The following is a 19,920-nucleotide window of genomic DNA, read 5'->3' as shown; positions in this document are numbered from 1 at the left end:
AAATTCAGATTGCAAGAGACCGATGCCCCTGACATGCCTTCAGAATCGAGACCAAACCAGTCACACACGTGTGGCTCTATGCGGAGATTTCATCCGTGGCCGTTACCTGAGGGGAGAGGGCAGGGTCGTCAGCCGCAAGTGAGACGGAGGCCAGCATATATATATATATGACTTTGTCCCATCCCCACCGGGCTTTCAGAGGCACGGCATGATATATGGCAAGAGTCTGCCCGTCCGGCAGTGAGAGCCGGACACCTGCCCACTGGCCGCCCAGCTGTGTTCGGGTTGAGGTCCTGGACTGGTATTCATCCATGTTCTCTGATGCACACAAGTGCTTTTAGTCGTCTCTGTGGCCGTACCACGCTTGCACGGCTAGCATTCTTGTGAGAAAAGATGAAAACTTGTCCGACGCCTGGTTGCTTGTGATCGATCATGGTGCTCCCGAGAAGTTCTCCATGTGCTGGCTGGTACCTTGAATGCACCTTGTGCAAAGCGGCGGAGGATTCACATTCCAAAGTTTCAACAACACGAGAGCAACATGTGACTGCACTGCGGGCTATTGCAAAACAGAGCGCTCCCTTGAAGCGTGTCCGTACTAGCGGCACGCGCTGCGGAGACCAGGGGCTGGGGGTGTATCGAGGCTTCACTCCCCTCTCACCGGCGAGAGCGGGCGCGTAAGGGGTAATCAGATGCTAACAGTCTGAGAGGCAGGAAGCCGGTGGCACTTTTAGAGTTTAGCAGTGGTGTGAGGAGAGGGCACGGGCACTATGAGACACATGGGAGAGGGGCATTATGTGTAGGTCACCCCGGAGCGCAATGTCACAGGCTGGCCATGGCTGGTGGCTGAACCTGGCACTGGTCAATGGTTAGCTATGTGATTCGAGGACCGGTGGCGGCCTGAGAAGTTGGCAATGGCTGGCAGCGTGAGACGCAGATACCGAGGGCCTTATGTGCAGCTCTCAGTGGTGGGTAGTGTCACCCGGTGGCCTCGGTGGTACCTGGCAAGCAGTTAAGGAGGGTTGTGGGGTGCAGTGTGACTCGATTATGTGATCGGTGCTCCGAAAATCCGTATCTGGTGGGCCAGGCCAGCCTGGGAAGCTGGCATTGGTGGTCCGCAGTGTAATTTATTTTTTATTTTTATTTAATGCGACTTTATATAGCGCGAACTTTACCCGAAGGTGTCAGAGCGCTTTACATAAGAACCAGTTGCAAAACATAAGGACTAAGGATTACATGTGTTACATAATAATCTGGCTGTGGTGCAGTGTGCCAAGCTGGCACTGTTGTGCCCCATGTTCAGAGGCTGGCACTGCCCAGCTGAGTAAGGAGCAATTTAACGTTCTTGCAGATCGTGTTCAGGGAGTTGGCAGCGCCAGGACGAGGGACACATGCCCACCCACCCGCATGCCCCTCTCAATCCTAGGGGCTGCAAGGAGAGCGCACCTGGATGCAGCCAGCTGTATTATAAATGCACTTTGTGGTCAAACAATGAGTGGTATACTGACTTTACGGCCCACAGTTCTGGAGACGCTACATGTCTAGACTTGGGCATTCAGTTAATAAACTAGTAGCCTAAAACATTCTGGGAGTTGTAGCCTTGCGCCATGTCTACTGATCTAATCTCACCACAGTACGACTAACAGTGTTTAGTAAACGGGAAGTCTAGACCCGGGTTTACAGCTCGGTCTCCTGGGGGCATTGTTGATATGGGGCGGGTCAGGGGGACTCGTTCATTTCCGCTCCGCCATGTCCCGGTGTTACAGAGGTACGGGGTGTGTTTGGGAAGCTTCCCCTCACTTTCATGCTGTGCTTCTCGAGTGGCAGACAGTTGTGTATCATCCCAGCAGGCGCCGGGGGCCCTGTTATCAGTAAAGGCAGACGGCGTCAACAGGTTGCACTTCTAGCCTTTGATGTACTGAATAGTGTTAATCTGGCGAGCACCAGAGAACAGCTCCCAACCCGTCCCCATCCGTTAAACACACACACACTACCAGGCTGGGCTATTAATAAACCCTCACCAACTTTGATCCACAACAGACAAAAGGTGCCGGCATAATTTATAGGACTAAGCGTGTGTGATGCACATGCCTACAAAACAACTTTGCAGTTGCATCATAGGCTATTTTGTATTCCTTTTTTTTTTGCCATGCTGCACAGCATGGCCAAAACCATTCACAATCCAAGAAGTCCCAAAGTCAAGATATAGTGGCTTGGCCGCCAATGCTTCTTTCATCTCGTTATAGAGACATAGCCATATCACTAGCGCGGTACATTTTATCTCCATAAACCTGCTTTTGAAGGTCAATTGCCATATTCTTTGTAGTCTAAATTATATACTGTGTATTTTGGAAGGAATGAAAACTGATAAGCACTGTCTAATGCAGATATTTTACTTATAAAGCCACAAAACAATTTAAGAAGACGAAGGAAACAGCTTGCAAATTATAAATATTAAATTATACATGCTGTCATTTTTTTTCCTTAGGAGATCAGGCAGTTGATTCTGTTAGCGCTTGATATCTTCATGTTATGTATTATGTTTCCATTATTTAGTTAAATATTATTTCCTCCTTTTACATTTCAAACAATGTTCTTAAAATTCAAGGTGATTTGAAGATCAATTACATTTTAAATCAAGCATTGGCAACGCCAATCGGTCTGGCCCTGGAAACTGGTGTGATTTTTTAAAAATCTTTTATTTTTATTGCAAGCATACATAACTTAAAAAGAACAACACACATGCATTTGCTATGCAATAGCTCTCGCATTTACGCAAGTTTAAGCTATTGGCATTGTAAATGACTGCCTTTTATTTATGTTTTAAAAACGAAAACATAAATAAAAGGCATTGTTATTTGCAATGTCTCGCATTTGCGAGAGTTTAACCTATTGGCATTGTAATTGACAATGACTTTTAGTTACGTTTTAAAAACCAAAACTTAAATAAAAGGCAGTACCATTTACAATGCCAATGGCTCAAACTCTAAATAAACTGTAGGGTGGTTGTGTGGAATGCACACCTGTTCATTCCTGCTCATTCAAAGTTTATCTTAACGTACTCCGATATGCGTGCTACTTGGTTGCAGTGTCATGCCCATAAGACACTGAAATAGTTAACAACAAGAAAAAGGGAAGTTTCTGCGCCCCAAGCCAAATGCACTGCGAACTGTGCTACCTTCGGCGCTGCTTGCTTTATTTTTTAATCCGTTTTGACTTTTTATCCATGTTCTCTTCTGTTTAATGCCATTCTTTATGCTGTTATCATCCCCTTTAAGACTTCGTCTGCCTTTTCCCAAATTTCTACTGTTCTGCCTGTGCCACTCGGGGCCTCTTGAAAGAACATGATTAATGCAGGGTTTTTCGTAAAAAGCAGTGTTTATTTAGTACCCAATGCATTTCGGGCTAACATTGCCCTTCTTCGGGGGTCACTGCCGAGTGTCATTTAAAAGCCTCGCGTTTTCCTCTTCATTTACAAACAATGTTCAAACTCTAACAACTGCGAGACCTATTGCATTGCAAATGCTTGTTTACTTTTACCAACAAGAATTTCTTATTAAATATATTAAGTTGGAATGTTCCAGGTCCCCACTTCCAGATATCAATACCTGACTGGCAAACGTTGGTCAAATCATATATTATCTTATTGCAGAATACTTGCAAAATGAATCCCATTGTTTTTAACCGCATGCGTGCGGCGGCTTTTTTCGCGCTACGCGGCTTTTTTAAAAAAGCCGCGTTACATGACGAGCTCAGCTCATCATCAGCGTGCGAGCGGCGCAACTGATGACGAGCTGAGCTCGTCATCAGCACTTAAGTGGTTAAAGAACATAGGTGCTTTAGCCTCCCAGCCGTTCCATCACGTTCTGGTTCTGCCTCAAGAGAATTGTCTATTTGAATTAATTTCTCAATTGGAGGCTCTGCAGCATTATTGAAAACTCCTGGAATTGACTTTCAAGTGGTCTCATATAAGGGGGCTTTGACATTACTATTAATCAATTTGTATAGTATCAGTTTTTTTTAATGTCCCCAATCAAACATGTCCATATTTACAAGTTCTGTGGAGGATAAATCCTAGCAGGGCCAGCAGCTCTACCTTCAGCTAGGGGAGATTTCCGCGTTTGGCTACCCTGCCAGAGGGCAGAGTTTAATGGGCATCAGTAAAGCAGATGAGTGGGGAAGAGAGCTGCAGTCATTTGTTGCCTCCTCTGCTCTACATAATGCTTTGGAGGGGGTTAGGAACGGCACGCACAGGGTTGCCAACTTTTAGAGGAAGGAACAGTTCCTCAATTATTCATTATATTGTGATCCTCATAACATAAGGCAATTACTGACACATGGCACTATTGTTAGTACCAACTTCAGGGACCATAACCCGATCGAGATAATTCTGGCTGCACCTTATATAGAGACATTCCCGGAAGTGGCAGGTGTAACCAATTAACTATAGACAACCTAAGGCTGTGCTGGAAGCTGCCCATCCCCCAACGTTTTTCAATAAGGTTATAGCTGAAAATGTATAGTCGGTCATGGGCTGTTTATCAGGGAATAGCAATAGTAAAACAATAGTCACCTCCTTTACAGCCATTTGTGCTATAATGAGACTCTCCCTTTTAACCCCTTTGGCGCTGCGCACATTTTTGCCCTCTGCGGGCATTTTAAATAGTGGGCGGGATTCAGAAGGCCCCCGGTCGTCCTCCGCTCAAGCCCACCATGATGGCCGGGGGCCTTCATGCGCACCGAAGGGGTAAACACTTGTGAAACTGGTGCCCTGGTGTGCCCATTGTTTTGACCATAAATGTTCTCTGGCTAATAGACTTTTATGAAGAGCCTAAAATACAGAGCACTGTAGCTGTATACTGTGACTGCTCAACAGAAAATCTATAAAGCAGTCACATGTAAGAGAAGGAATGAAATCATTACCCAGCAGTGGTCCTTACTAACTAACTCCGCCCGCACACAAGTCAGCAAGATGTTCTGGAAGGCTGTGTCTAGCATGCGTTCCCTAGACCAGGGTGGCAAGATGGAGGTTTGCACTTTAGTGGGAAGGAGAGGGTAGCACACTTTGTTGAAATCTATACAGATAGCAAACTCATTTGTCTACAGTTATTGTATGGGGATGTCCCACTTCCTCTATCCATTTCCTTGCAGGAAGTTATGACTGCAATTCAGGACAGGCCAGGGTGGGAAGTACCAGGGCCCAATGGTGCCCCACTGACATCATATTTTATTTATTTATTTATTTTTGAGATTTGTAAAACGCTCAAATACCAAGGGGTGTCTCGGTGCGCCGGACAACAGCGAGTGCTAGCAGGTGAGTTTATTGATTGAATAACCAGGTTTTGGACATTTTTCTAAATGTTAACAAGTTTTGGCATGATCTGATATGCAAAGGGAGTGAGTTCCAAAGCTTTGCAGTGGAGACGATAAATCGTTTATCGCCCCATGTAGCAGTCTTGACATGAGGAACCTTGATCAGTAATGCGGTGGCAGAGCGAAGGACTCTGTTAGTCTGTTAGGGGTAAAATGCAATGTAAATCTGTGGTCTCCAATGTTGACAAATGTGTATAACAGCTTGAACTACTCTTTAGTTCCCTGCTCATGGGTCACCACTGTCATTTTCCCCATCAATAAGAAAGGGAATAGGGCGGAGCCCACATAATATAGCCATATTTCCGTGATCGAAATCCCAGCTATAATTCTTGGTAGAGTTCCGTATAACAGAATAGTAGAATGGGCCAATGTAAACAAGGTGTTCATTGCATGCCAATATGGTTTTTGGAGCGGCATAAGGACGGTCAAGCAATACCTTAACTAAACTTGACCATTAGGAAATATTCTGTGGTGGAACCGTCAACATTGCATCTTGCCTTCATGGACCTGTCAATGGCTTTTGACTGTGTCAATAGGGTAAAGGTGTGGCAACTACTAATCACACTAAAAATGGACCCATCAATGTTACTTTTGTTGTTTTCTTTTCATAGAGGTTTTAAGACCCAAGTGAGCATTGGAAATATAGAGTAAGTAATGGATGAATTTAGCATTGGTCGGGGGTCCACCGGAGGTGCGTTTTAGCTCTGCTTCCTTTATTTCATATATAAATTATCTAAGCCTAGAACGCACCTGATGTGCCTAAGGTGAATAGTACCACCATACCTGCATTACTTTATGTGGATGACCCAGTTTTGATTGCCTGCACCTCTAAAGTCTTGCGTTTTTAGTCCATTGCTTTACCAGTTTCATGGCAAATTTGAATTTATTTACCAATTTTATGAATTCATTTTTAATGACGTGTGGCCTGAAGCGTACAGGATTACAATCTATTAATGTAGCTATGAATATTTTATTGAGCACCAACACTTTCTTCTACTTGGAGGTCACCTTCAGTTCATCTGGGCCATGGTCCCACTGTTAGACCTGGCATTTGTTGCGTGGTTTCCCCTGACCTGTTGCCTCTACCTCCTGTTTTTTTGATGCCGTGCTGGATGTCGTTTTTGCTGGCTTAGATGCTATGGGCATCTTGCCACTGCTGATCAGTGCCAAAGTGCAAGTGCTCTCTGAGGTAAATTGTGGTTACGATTGGTTCTCCCTGATTGGCATATTGGATTTACTGGTAAGCCCCTAGTAAACTGCACTTAGTGTGCCCGGGCCTGTAAATCAAATGCTACTAGTGGGCCTGTATTAATCACTGATTGTGCCACTCACATAAGTATCACTGGAAAAGTATCTCAGACCTTCCAACCCAGTGTGTTTGTGCAGTTTGTTAACTGCAATGGCGAACTGGCAAGGGCACGAACTTGCCAGGCCCTAACCTTCCCTTTTCTTACATGTAAAGCACCCAAATGGCAAGCCCAAAGTACCTTCTTGGGCAGGGTGCAGTGTATGTGAAAAAGAGGACCTGTACTGATGTGTGTGTCGTGTCCTGATAATGAAATACTATTAATTTCGTTTTTCACTATTGAAAGGCCATCTATCCGATAGGATAGAATATGAAATACTTTGTAATATCTTACAATTATAACTTCCCATGGGAACACGATAGAGAAATAAAGTTAAGGCTCTCTGAACTCCGAACTTAATAACACACCTTTTAGTAAAGATGGTTTTCAAAATGTGTGTTTGAAAATGCCACTTTTAGAAAGGAGGCATTTTCTAGTTAAACCATTCTATGTGCCTCTGCCTGTTTGTTACTGGCTGTCTGCTTTTGGAGTGATAGGGGCTGGGGAGTGCATTCACTGTAGACAGCCATTGGGGGGATTGAGGTGTACCTGGACCTTCCTGAATGATTCAGAGCTGAGATGAATGGGGCTTGGCTGTATTTAGAGTAGTGGGAGGAGATTTCCTTGAACCTGAATAGGGCCTGTCTCCCTTGCACAATGCTGTCCCCACCCCCTGCTGTCATACTGCACCAGTGAGGATAGAACTGGTTTGAATTGGGCTCAGAGACCCTTGCACAAAGAGAACAAAGACAAAATGGAGTATAAAGTAGTAGAGCTTAAGCACCAGAACGTTAGGTTACTTCTGGACTCAAGAGGAAACTTTGCCAAGGAGAAGAGCTGAAGAGCTGCGAGAAGGAGTACTGCACCTTTGCTGTGGGCTGTGTAGAGGTTGTCTGCATTTGCTGTTTCTGACAAGGAAAGGACAAAGACTGAAACTTTGCTGTGAACCTGATTGAAGAAGATCTACAAGGGCCTGTGTGTGCTAGCCAGCCTTCTGTTCTAAATTCTCAGGGACTCAAATATTTCACCCCCAGCTCCCCTACTGCTGAGAGTTCTGACCTGCCAGGAGGTGCCTGTTCCAGTTCTGGGCCTCTGGAGGCTGTTCCTGCTGTTGGGAGCTGGAAGAAAAGAACTGAAGAAATCAACACATCAATCTTCTTGCAGCTGTTTTTCCGATGCATCATTGCGCCGCTGCAGAACCGATGCAGTGCCTGTCACGGCTGCCAGAACCGATGCATCATGGGATCGCAGCTGAAGAAACCGACACAGCACCACCCGACGCGGTGCCCAGATCGCCGGTGTATCCCCGATCTCCACACATCACACCTGTGCAACAAGTTTTCCCTAGCATCACCCGCGGACCAGAGTCGTTTTCGAGTTGACGCATGCTTGCATCACCTCCCCAAGGTCTCAAGAAGTCACGCATCTCTTTGTTTTCGATACTTCTCATCTCTGTGGCTCTTTGGACTTTTGATGTATCTACAGGTACTTTATGTAGAATTACGCATCCATAGTTTTCTATGGACCCAGTTACATGAAACCTTTGACAAGTGATATTCTTATTACATGTAGGTTGGACTATGTTGCTTTTGGTATTGTTGAGTTTAAATAAAGATACCTTATTTTTCTTAACTGGTGTGGTGTGCATTTGTGGTGTTATCGCTGTATTATTTTGTGTTTTGAGTACAAATACTTTACACATTGCCTTTGGGATAAGTCTGTCTGCTCATGCCCAGCCTCCCAGGGGGTGAGCCGGGGTTATCTAAAGTGACTGACTAGAAGCAAGGGTTCCTATTTCGACAAAGGTACCTACTTCTACCAACTAGAGACCCCCATTTCTAAAATAGGGTTAAGTTGGCAAGGGTAGTTGGATCATTACTCAGCTTACTGTCACCAAAGGGACAGAGGCCCCTGATTCAAATATACTCAGTGTGCCCCTATTGCAACTTATGGGGTGGGAATCTGGAGTTTAGGCGTTCCTACAAACCTCTTTAGGGAAAAAAATTGCTTATGTCGCAGGGTACATTCAGCCCCTGTATTGACTTCTCATTTTATTTGCCATAGCGAGTTGGGCTTAGATAATTTTAGCAATTATATTTATAGATGACCGACCCTTTCGATGCTATCCATTTGGAGTTCAGAAGGTACCTCACTAACAAAGAATATTATTTCTGACTGCCTGGCTTAGGATAAGGACTGTCTATCCCTTGGCTGGCGTATGTTAAAAATCTCTTGAAGGCATTGACTTAATTGACATGTTTTTAGATAGAGCACCACAGGCAGCTTCTGGTTGGAAGTAAGTACAGATTTTTTATTAGAACAAGCTAAAACAGAGAAGTTATGAGAGCAAAGTCAGGTAGAACGATTTATGAATTATTTGCACCTAAAATAGGGGAGATGCCTAGGGATTATCTGTGGAACACAAACAGGAGATGGAAACGATTTATTTTGTTCAGCTTTAGGGCTGATACATGAAATACTCCCTATGCTTCCCGCTTGGGTACCAGCACAAACTTGAATCTAGGACCTTCCATGTAATAATGTGTCTAAAGAAACTATGATGCACTTTCTCTTTTTCTGTGGCTAATATAAACTGTGTACAAAAAATATTCTTGTACCTTTTATGAGACTTAGAAAGATACAATCTTGCATACAGGCCTACCGCTTTTTTTAAACTTTGACAGATAATAAAACTTGCTGTTGCGTAGCTATGTTTCTTCAAGCTGCAGTATTTTCCGGGGGAAAATGCTTTTGGATTGATTTTATTGTTGATTCTTTTGTTAACATCCTAAAGCAGCTGACCTTCACAGCATGTGGGACTAGCCCAATTAGAAATGCTGTTGTTTTACCTGATTTTATACAATGTGTTGTTATTAATTATGTGTTTTAATATTCTATTGATGGTCTGTGAACTATGGAGCTATTGTTCTTTTTGCACATATCTTGTATGCATTTATGGCTATTTTATAGCCGAATAGAGTTGTTTCTGATTCTGACTAAATTAACTTACACCAACGTTGGCAGAAAGCTAGACAGCTAGATCTTGACGTGGATCTGCAAATCCGTGGAAAAATATGATAAGAAGTTTGGGATCCAGTGCATTTAAAAAAATTATATCTTGGGGGGCCTTGGGGTATCATAAGGGATTTTCAAAGGGAGGAGGGAATGTGGCCTCTCTCCCTGACTCTCTTCGGGCCATGCACTGCTAATTACCCCACATACTACTCACTCAAGCCGTAATCTAGAACATCATTTATAAAAATGACTGCAACACGGTGGGGTGCATCTGAAATGACAGACTTTTCATGGTGGGGTGCAAGGTATAGCTACTTTAGGGCACAAGTTATAGTTACTTCTGATAACTATAAATGGTAAATAAATATCATTTGTCTTCTTCATTTAACAATAATATGTTTTAGCTATATATATATAGTGTTAGAGTGTATAGAGTAGGGTTAAATATGGTTTGGTCAACAGGATATGGACTGTGAAAACCGCTGTTGATGCAGGGAATCCTAAGAATATTTAAAAATATTTAACAATATTTAAACATATTTAAAGTAAGGTGTTGTAGAGTACACAGTGCTGGGCTGAGACAGGCTCAATGAGGGATATAGTCTGGAGATAAATTGTTCTGGTGCATGGTATTAGATCAACAGGATATGGACTATAGAAGCCACTGTTGACACCAGGAACTTTTGAAATTGTGAATGAGTTATTGTAAAGATGCATAATACTAGACAGAGGCAGACCCAATGATCAATATAGTTTGACATGTTCCTGTTGAACATGAATTACTAAAGTGCATGGAATCCTGATAGTATACATTCGCTTTAAATCTAGTTGGTGACTATAGCTGATCCTATAGAATGCAACGTGCTCGACCAGCGAAAGTACTAAAGTGAAAAGTGCTTCGTTGTCTATAAATTTGCAGGATCGGTATGAGCATCCATCTATTGGATAAACAATTAAGATATTTTCTGGTGTCAAGAAAAATATTTAAAGTGCACCGTGCTTACTAGGGAAAGGGTTTGCAAACAACTATACGCAGTCTACTCTCTTATTCTCATGCTAAATCTCTCACAAAAGTCTATAATTATCCTAATAAAGTGCTATATGTTGTACTAATGCCCAGGGTATTTAAAAATGCACAGTGCTTAAATAGCTTGGTGCTTGAAAAGAAACCCTATGGTCACTCTTATAGTTCATAATCAGCTCAAAAAACCCAGAGAAATAACCACTCTCATTTGACCGAGTGTAAAGTGTTGGAATGACAGAAAAATAGATCAAATACACAGTACTTTGTTATTAGGAGACCATGATCAAAACCTTTTGATCCTCAACTATCATAGGACACTATAACTATGGGCTGGGAGCTCAAAGAAAATGGTGTAATTCTGCGTACATGTTGAGTTCCCATGGTATTTCTGTTCCAGTCAGTACAATACATTTAGAATCTGCTTTTCTTAGTAGGAGTTCACAAATACCTCCTCCTCCAAAGCAAATGTTCAATGCAATAAAATGATAACTTGTTCTTGGTTCCTTTATGATCCCTACAAATGTGTTTCACCATGGCATACATGAAATCATTATTGTTCATCGCTCTCATAATCGAGGAATCTCCTGATGTTCTATTCCTGACCGAGACCTGGATTCATGCCAGTTCGGGTCCGGACATCGCCGCTGCGATTCCATCTAATTATGTCATGCTACATCAGGATAGACCCTCAGGTAAAGGGGGTGGAATTGCCATTATCTTTAAATCCACCTACCAATGCAAACTGGAGGCATTACATCTTCCAGGTAGTGAAGCTGCATTGTTTAAACTTACGATCAATCCCCGACTGACACTTTCTGGTCTGCTAATCTATCGGCCCCCGGGGAATGCTGCTTCTTGGATTCCCTTACTTGTTGATTGTCTATCAGCAATACTCTTGAAATCAAATAACTTCACCATACTTGGTGATTTAAATATTCATCTAGATGATGTCAATAATTCCCTTACGAAATCTCTTCTCTCTGATCTAGAGGTTTTTAATCTCAAACTTTGCAATACTGGAGCTACTCATATTGCCGGTCACCTTTTGGACCCAGTTATTTCCACTCTTCCATTTGACTGCACTCATCTGGCACGCCCGCTGGTTTGGTCCGATCATTATGCCGTACACTTTGTGCTACCGCCCGGTCTTTATATAGCCAATGATTATGTAGAGGAAACAAAACCCTCTTATCGATGGGACAAAATTGATATAGCCACTTTTAATCTGCATCTGACTGAGACTATTCCTTCTCTCATTGATACTAAGCAAAATCTGAATGCCCCCATTCTTAGGTGGCTAACAGATGCAGTATCTGTGTATGCCCCCCGTTCTGGCAGTAAATTTCGATCTTTGCGTCCCCCAGCACCTTGGTACTCGGATGAGTTAAAAATCCAACGTGTTAAATGTAAAGCCTTGGAGAGGAAGTGGAGAAGATTCTATTCCATTCCCTCTAAACTGATTTACAAGGATGAGCTAAAAGCTTATCATGCCAACTGTAAACGGGCCAAAGCTGCTTACATTACCTCTACTATCACTTCAGTGCAGAATTGTCCTCGGACTCTTTTTGCTACTGTTAATAAACTCACAGGTGCTGACACTGTCCCTGCGTTGCCGGCTTTAGATGGTAAACATTGTAATGCTATCGCGGACTTTTTTATATCGAAGGTTCAGGACATTCATCAATCTTTAACTTCCCTTCCACCTCCCACTGATCCTTCTCTACCTGGCTTCTGCTGCAATGTCTCTGTCCCTCCCACTGAGTTTCTGCACAACTGGAAATTATTTGATGAAGTCTCCTTCCTGTCGTGCTTAAAAAGCATTAGGTCAGGATCTCCTCGGGACCCTGTCCCAATGAAGATATTGAAACAACTTGACCTCGAACCACGTAGATTCCTAATGAGGCTACTTAACATCTCTCTCAGTGAATCTCGTGTTGAACAGGATTGGAAACATGCCATGGTCGTTCCCCTACAAAAGAAATCTGGTGTGGACATTACTAACCTGGCCAACTTTAGGCCTATATCCCTGCTGCCAGCTTGTTCTAAAATTTTAGAACGCCATGTCAACCTTCAGCTAAACGAGTTTGTGGAAAATACGGGATATCTTCACCCATCCCAATCAGGCTTTCGCGCCAATTATTCCACCGAATCCGCACTTCTGGGGGTGACTGAGCGACTCCGACACGGTATTGATAGTGGTGAGACCTTTGCGCTTATCCTTTTGGATTTAAGCGCGGCTTTTGATACCGTGTCGCATTCCATTCTATTGGAGTCCCTTCACTCCCTTGGCGTTGCTGGATCTGCGCTTGCCTGGGTGGCCTCATTTCTTAATGAGCGCACCTTTCAGGTATTTTCAATCAAAGCTGAATCGGCGATCTGTTCATCTGCTTACGGCGTTCCTCAGGGGTCTATATTGAGCCCTTTGTTGTTCAATATCTACATCAGACCCCTTGCTACTATCGTAGAGGACGCCGGTCTGTCCATATACTCTTATGCAGACGACACGCAGATTGTGTTTTCCCTGTCTGGCAGTAGGTCTCAGGACACCTCGGCCCTTAAAATCGGCCTTTCTCGGGTTGCGGCCTGGATGCAGGTTAATCTGCTAAAACTCAACGGTGATAAGACTGAGGTCATCATACTTGGCAAACATAAAGATCTGTGGGGCCCTAGACACTGGCCCAGTGACATGGGTCCACTGCCTACCCCCGTGCCAGTTGTTCGGAACCTCGGCTTTCTAATCGACGAGAAACTCTCGATGCGACAACAGGCAACTAAGGTCGCTGCAATCTGCTTTAATACCTTACGCTGGTTGCAGAAGATCCTATGGATGTTGCCTGAGTCCACTCGTCGAACTGTTGTCCAGGCTCTTGTAATGTCCCGCATCGACTATGGCAATGTGCTCTATCTAGGAGCCGATAGAGCTACACTGAACATACTCCAGGTTGTGCAGAACTCAGCTGCCCGCCTTTTGTGCAATGTTCCACGAAGAATGTCTGCAACACAAGCCCTGTGTGACCTTCACTGGTTAAAAATTTCTGACCGTGTGGCCTTTAAAACCTTGTGCCTTATGTTCAAAATTCGTCAGGGTTCTGCTCCCACTTACTTGCACAATCTTGTCCGGCCTTACCAGCCTAGGCGTCCTCTCAGGTCATCAAATCAAGCCAATTTTGTAATTCCCAGAATTCGCCTGGCAAAAATGGGAGGCCGCTCTTTCGCCCATTTGGGGCCGAAGATGTGGAATGCTCTTCCGTTGGTGCTCAAAACGGAGACCAATCTTTTTGCTTTTCGCAAAAAGTTAAAAACTTTTTTGTTTTAGTTGGTCACTGTTTCTGCTCATTCCTTGCTTCAGCAATTACCTATCTTTCTTCTCTAGTCTGTCCCTGGCGCCGGGAAACCCATTACGGGTAGCTGAGCGCAATACAAATTCAATAAATAATAATAAAAAGTTTGTTTATGGTGCTGCCAATGTATTTCTTTCCACACTGGCATTCAAGCACATGTACCACATGTGTTGTTTCACAAGAGATTCTTTCTCTATGTTTTCTTTTTTCTCCAGTGAAGGTCACCACGTCCTGGTGATTGCATCCATACCAACAGGCCTTACAATTGTGGCACTTGTAGAAATCACTTGTTCTCAACCAGTTTCCAGCAATATTTTTTTGTTTTGGTTTCTTGAAATAACTGTGTGTTAAAATGTCACCTAAGGATGGAGCTTTTCTGTATGTGATGCTGAGATGATCTTGGGTACAAGATCTCAGTTCTTCGACTTGTCTGAGTGTTTTCCAAAGTTGTTGTAAGGTGCTGTTGACTGAACTACTCAAGCTGAATTTTTATAATTTTGTATGTGTAAAATCTGAATCTAATTATACCGTCGCTGTAAGCTTAGATTTTTTTCAGTGAATTTCTAAAGGTTTTTAAATTTGATTTCCTAACTATAACGTTCTTGTGACATTTGTTTTTCTCAGTGAATTTCTATGATTTTCTAATGCTATTTCCTAACTATTATGCCCCTGCAACCTGAGTGTGTGAGGGTATGTGTGAGTGGGTGTGTGAGTGCTTGTATGGGTGTGTAAGTGGATGTTGTAGTGTGGTGTGAGCAGGTGTATGAGTGAGTGCATGTGTGACTGGCACTGTGGGTCTGTGAGTGGGTGTGAGAGTGGCTGTGTGAGTAGGTGTGTGAGTGGTTTTGTTGGACTGTGAGTAGGTGTGTATATGGGTGTTTGAGTGGCTGTGTGATTGATTGTGTGAGAGGGTGTGTGGGTGGGTAGGTGTATGAAAGCTGTGTGGGTGGTTTTGAGGGTCTGTGAGTGGGTGTGAGAGTAGCTGTGTGGGTATGTGAGTAGGTGTGTAAGTGATTGCATGCATGTGAGAGTAGGTGTGTGAGTAGTTGAGTGAGTGTGTGAGTAGGTATATGGATCTGTGAGCAAGTGTATGTTTTTTTAATTGGGGTCTGGATCCATGGATCCACCTGAATCCAGTAAGATCTGAGAGGATCTGTGGATCCTCTTTTAATAAAAAAAGGTTTGGGACAATGTCTTGCCCAAAGGGACCATCACATACCCCTCCATTAGTCCCATGGGTTCAGGGAACCTCTATCCTGACCCCTTCTATCCCTTTTTGTCTTTATTTTCCCCACTGGGAACCGAGTCCCAATGAACAAAATGGTAGCCGTAACTTTCCTATCAGGGTGTGACCAGCCATCACTATATTGCTGTTGGCGTGAGGATCTGGGGAGGATCCGCGTCCCTAGATATACAAGTTTGCTTTTCCTTTAAAATGTCAAGACCTACTGAACAGATTTACACCAAATAACAACAAGGCATTGGTAAACATGAGCACCAGTTACATTACGTAAGGACACTTTCATTTTAGATTCATTTTTAAGGGAAGGTGATAGTAACAGGATGTTGAGCCAAAGTTTAGCCAAAGGTGAGGCTTGAACCCCGTTCTCCAGTTACCAAAGTCAGCAGCTGTAGGCACTGTATGCCAGATGCTGTTAGTGAATCTGTGATGTGAACAGCCTAAACAATACTGTAGGTCCACTCTACAAATGTGCTACATGGGAAATAAACCTAGTTTAGAAAATGCTACAAATTATTCACACTTGGCACAGAAGTGCTGATCACTTCGCCATGTAATGCTCAAAAAGTCTGAATGGCAAAGTTGGATCTCATCAAACACTAGCACCTACTTCTTACCGTCACTCTTCCATTGGACTAGCATGTCAGTCAAATCTCAGAAACTAAGCAGGATTTAAGTGAGGTGGCATCAGTAAATGAATGTGAGTTATTACCTCTTTAATCTGCTACATGGGGATGCAGAGGCAAGGCTTGGTGTTAGAAAGTGCAATGAGTCAGTGGAATATTTAGGAATAGGGCCTTGCATACGATTTAATACCTAACACTACTTAAAATCACACATAAGCAGATCATGAATGATGTTGACATTACCGTTGCACTGTAGATATTACGATAATTTCACAAAGGGTCACACTGACTGCTCAAGAGCCGCAGGTAAGTCAGGCTTCGAGAGTAGATTGCCACAAGACACAAGGACTAGATGAACACTGTACATACACCCTAAGTGCGGATTCCTTCTGGCTCTACCCAGCCTCTACTCTTTCATCTCCAGAAGAGGCTGCTGACTGCAGTGGGTGAGATGGGAAGAATCCGTACAAGTTATGAAATAAGTCCTAAGATCAGCCATAATATGTAACGAGAGAAACAAGGAAGCGATCAGTATCAGCGCAGGTCAATTGTCTAAACCAGTGTGAGCTTTAGCGTGAAACACACACCCAGGTACATAAGTAAGTTGGTGGAATAAAAAAAATATTGGCCATACGTGATGCACAGTAAAATACTGTCAGTCTAATCACTTTTGGCAAACAAATATCCTGAAACTGTTTTTAAAAATCCATGCAGAAACTCAATGCTGTGCGCCTGAAGAATAAGGAGATTCACTCCTCTCCGCCACCGGAGCAAATAGCAGTTTAAGTTGCAGGTGGCATCCACATACTGTACAGAGGGCTTTGTACATACACATGTCGTCATCACTCGGGGTGGGGCCACCACTCGACATCCTTCTAGCCTGCCCTTCTGTAAACTTGCCTTTCAACTTGCGCTGACTCACTCCCTACCTCGGCTGCCATTTATTGTAGGGCTTGTCTGTACTGGTGCCAGACATGTAAACACACACACATATTGATTGAGAAGGGGCGTGGGATGCAGCCTCTGTGCACACAGGGCCCTGTGTGTCAGAGGCACTGAGACGGGAGGAGGGTGAAAGTATGGAATGGAGGATGGGTGAGAGAGGAGGGCAGGAAGGACACAAGGGCGGGGATAGAGGGTCTTTACCATGTATTTACTTTGACAATGTTGGTCATGCCAATAAAGTAGATGGTGTCATCTTCTATGACGTGTTTTTCCTGCACATGGACAAAGTAGGAGGTACTGTACGCCTATGCACCCTGTACATATCCCTGGACTATGTGGCAGGCATCATACAGTGCCTGCCATTTGGTGCAGGGATGTGGTGCCCCCTAAAACCCAGAACCTGCTACAGGCCCCCAATGTCCCTTTCCGTCAGCCTTTTTCATGGCGGGAAAACTGTCATAAATCGGCTGGCGTGGATGGACATCATAATCCCTACAGCAGTGCCTGGCAGGCACCGGCAGGCACCGCCACCGTTGTAGGGATTGGATTCCCCTCCGATGGTCCAATGGGCTCCATGAGCTCGTCAGATCTCTGGTGGTCGGTCTTGCCGACAACCACCAATATGCCCGCCATCCTAATGTGGCGGGTTGGAATCATCAGTATGATGGCAGTGGGATCGCCCCGATGGGTAGTCAGTGGCTGTCCTACCATCATTATATTGAGGCCCTTAGACTTCACGAAGAGGATATACGGACTGATTTTTATAATATTGAGCAGCAGGAACATAGTCACACTGGTTCTCAAAGTAATGAAGGATAGGAACCAAGCCACATATTTTAGTTAACTACTACTCATTATTATTTTGCTGTGGCAGAGGGTGTGAAAGTGTCACAAAGGAATGAAATGCAATGCTATGGTATGCGGAATTATATAGCATGTAGGTACCTAAAGGCTTCCCAACACTGAGTACCAGCAAGCATGCCAACTGCAGGGAAAGGGAATGGTCAGAGTTAATATGGGTCTAACCAGGGAATGGAAGAGTGGAGAAGTGTGAGGGCAGATTTTAGTTTGGAGGAGAGTTGTAAAGGCAGGGAAGGAGAGGGTATAGGTTTCTAAGAAGGATGATGATTCAATTCATTATAGTGACAAAGTCTGCTTCTTGCTTTACTGTGGGGCATTTGCTCTTTAAACTCAGCTCAAGGGTACGAAATTGGTAATATTTGGTGTGATTGACTATCCACCTCAAGGAATATTCACAACCCTTGTCATGATAAACCCTTAAAGTCACACAATTAACCTGTCCTCAACCCTCTGGTAGCTATGGCACAGAGCAGACAGGCTTAACTTGGTGCAATGTAATAAGTATTTCTACAGTACCAAAAAAGTAATACAGTTGAAATGTAAACCAACAAAAATATCAAACGAAATTAGGAAAATAGAGTAACATTTAATAAACAAAGAACGCCGAAATTACAAAAATCCAATAAGGGGATCCATAGATAGGATTTTTTAAAGTTTTAAATATAAATGGCACCAAGTAGCACAAAGTGCTAATGATAGTCAATGGTCATGGTAGACCTGAACCTTTGCGCAATTTGATACTGATCTTAAAGGAGCACGAGTCGGATTCACCAGCCAGGTTCAAAGATTTTACCTTCTGAATTTAGTTTGCTATGTTCCAATCCACCACAGGAGCACACTTCTAAAATCCTCCAGGACCTCAAAGATTGAATTAAGAAACTCACAGGGTCTCAAGAAGAGGCCAATCAGGAAGGTCCAGTTGCCACTGGCAAGTTTGGCAGTTGCGGGAAAAGTCCTCTTGTAGCTTGTTGTGTTCCAGTAGCTTTACCGAAAGGTCAGCCTTATGAAACTTAGAGTCAACTTCTTTGTGCTGAGTGCTATAAAAAGCAGGTCCAGTCCTTTCAGGGCTCTTCTCAGGTCACAGACACAAAGTTAATTCTTTTTTGGATCTTCCTCAGGTCCAGATGTTTTCTGAAGTGAGTGCTTTGAGATGGTAAATATATGCTTGGCACGTGCTACGGATGGGATAGACTCCTGGGCACATCCTAAACAATAGGATACATTTTCTGGATCAGCCCTAAACACTTTGGGAATTTTTCAAGATGACGGAAGTCTTTGGCTACACTAAACTTGGGCTCAGAGAGCTGTGTGTGGGGAGTGTTCTTTGCAAACCCTAATGTCTAACACCAAAGTCCAGTTTTTGGCAATGATTATACCCACCAATAAACCCAGAGACAAATGTCTGGTAGAACAAAGCATTTGTTTTGGCAAGCAGACAGTGGATCTAAAGGTTCTGTTCAATGTATATATGCCCCCCCTTATAGTATGGATATCATCCTTTAACATTGAAATCAGCTCTAATGCTGATGACACACAGTTGAACCTAGTGTTAGACAATGATTCCACCATTGCAGAAGAACAGTTTCAACTATGCCTTACAACAGAAGTCATCTGTTGGATGCAACTTAATCATCTTAAATGTAACACCCCAAAAATAAGATCATGTTACTAGGAAATGCTAAACCATTTACCCCTAGCTTATGGTAGCCCAAAGACAGCCTCCCATCTGCAAAGGTGGAGGTGATAAAGAATCTAGGGGTAAAATATGATGCATCACTATGCTTTCGCGCGCAAGTTTTCCTAGCTGATTAACATCTTAAAAAAGTTTTTTAACCTGATATCATGCTCGGCAAGAAAGACAGTGGACATAGCCCTTATCACCTCAAGATTGGTCTATGGCAACAGCTTGTATGCAGGGACCAATAAGGCAATTATAAAAAAACTGCAGGTAGTATAACATTCGGCACCTCGTCTGGTGTTGAAACTACCTCACTGTTATTCTGCTTCAGAAGCGCTAAAGACGCTTCATTGGTTGCCTATTCACAAAAGAGTGTTATTTAAGATCTTCCTAATCACCTTCAGAGCTACCAGACATCAGGTCCCAAATACTTAGCAGCTAAGTTCACCCCCTATTTCACTTCCTGTCTGCTCA

The 19,920-nt window shown here is 43.5% G+C and overlaps 1 protein-coding gene across 2 annotated transcripts in view; it reads left to right on the top strand.

Annotated features, from left to right (window-relative positions):
* The window catches only part of TNNI3K (TNNI3 interacting kinase), a 2,668,544-nt gene that overhangs the window by 1,226,603 nt on the left and 1,422,021 nt on the right, over nucleotides 1-19,920 (top strand). The gene's annotated exons all lie outside the window — the stretch shown is intronic.

Source organism: Lissotriton helveticus, chromosome 1_2 (genome assembly GCF_964261635.1).
Source record: "Lissotriton helveticus chromosome 1_2, aLisHel1.1, whole genome shotgun sequence".
Classification (NCBI taxonomy): Eukaryota; Metazoa; Chordata; class Amphibia; order Caudata; family Salamandridae; genus Lissotriton; species Lissotriton helveticus.
This window is presented reverse-complemented; position numbering and strand designations above follow the sequence as displayed.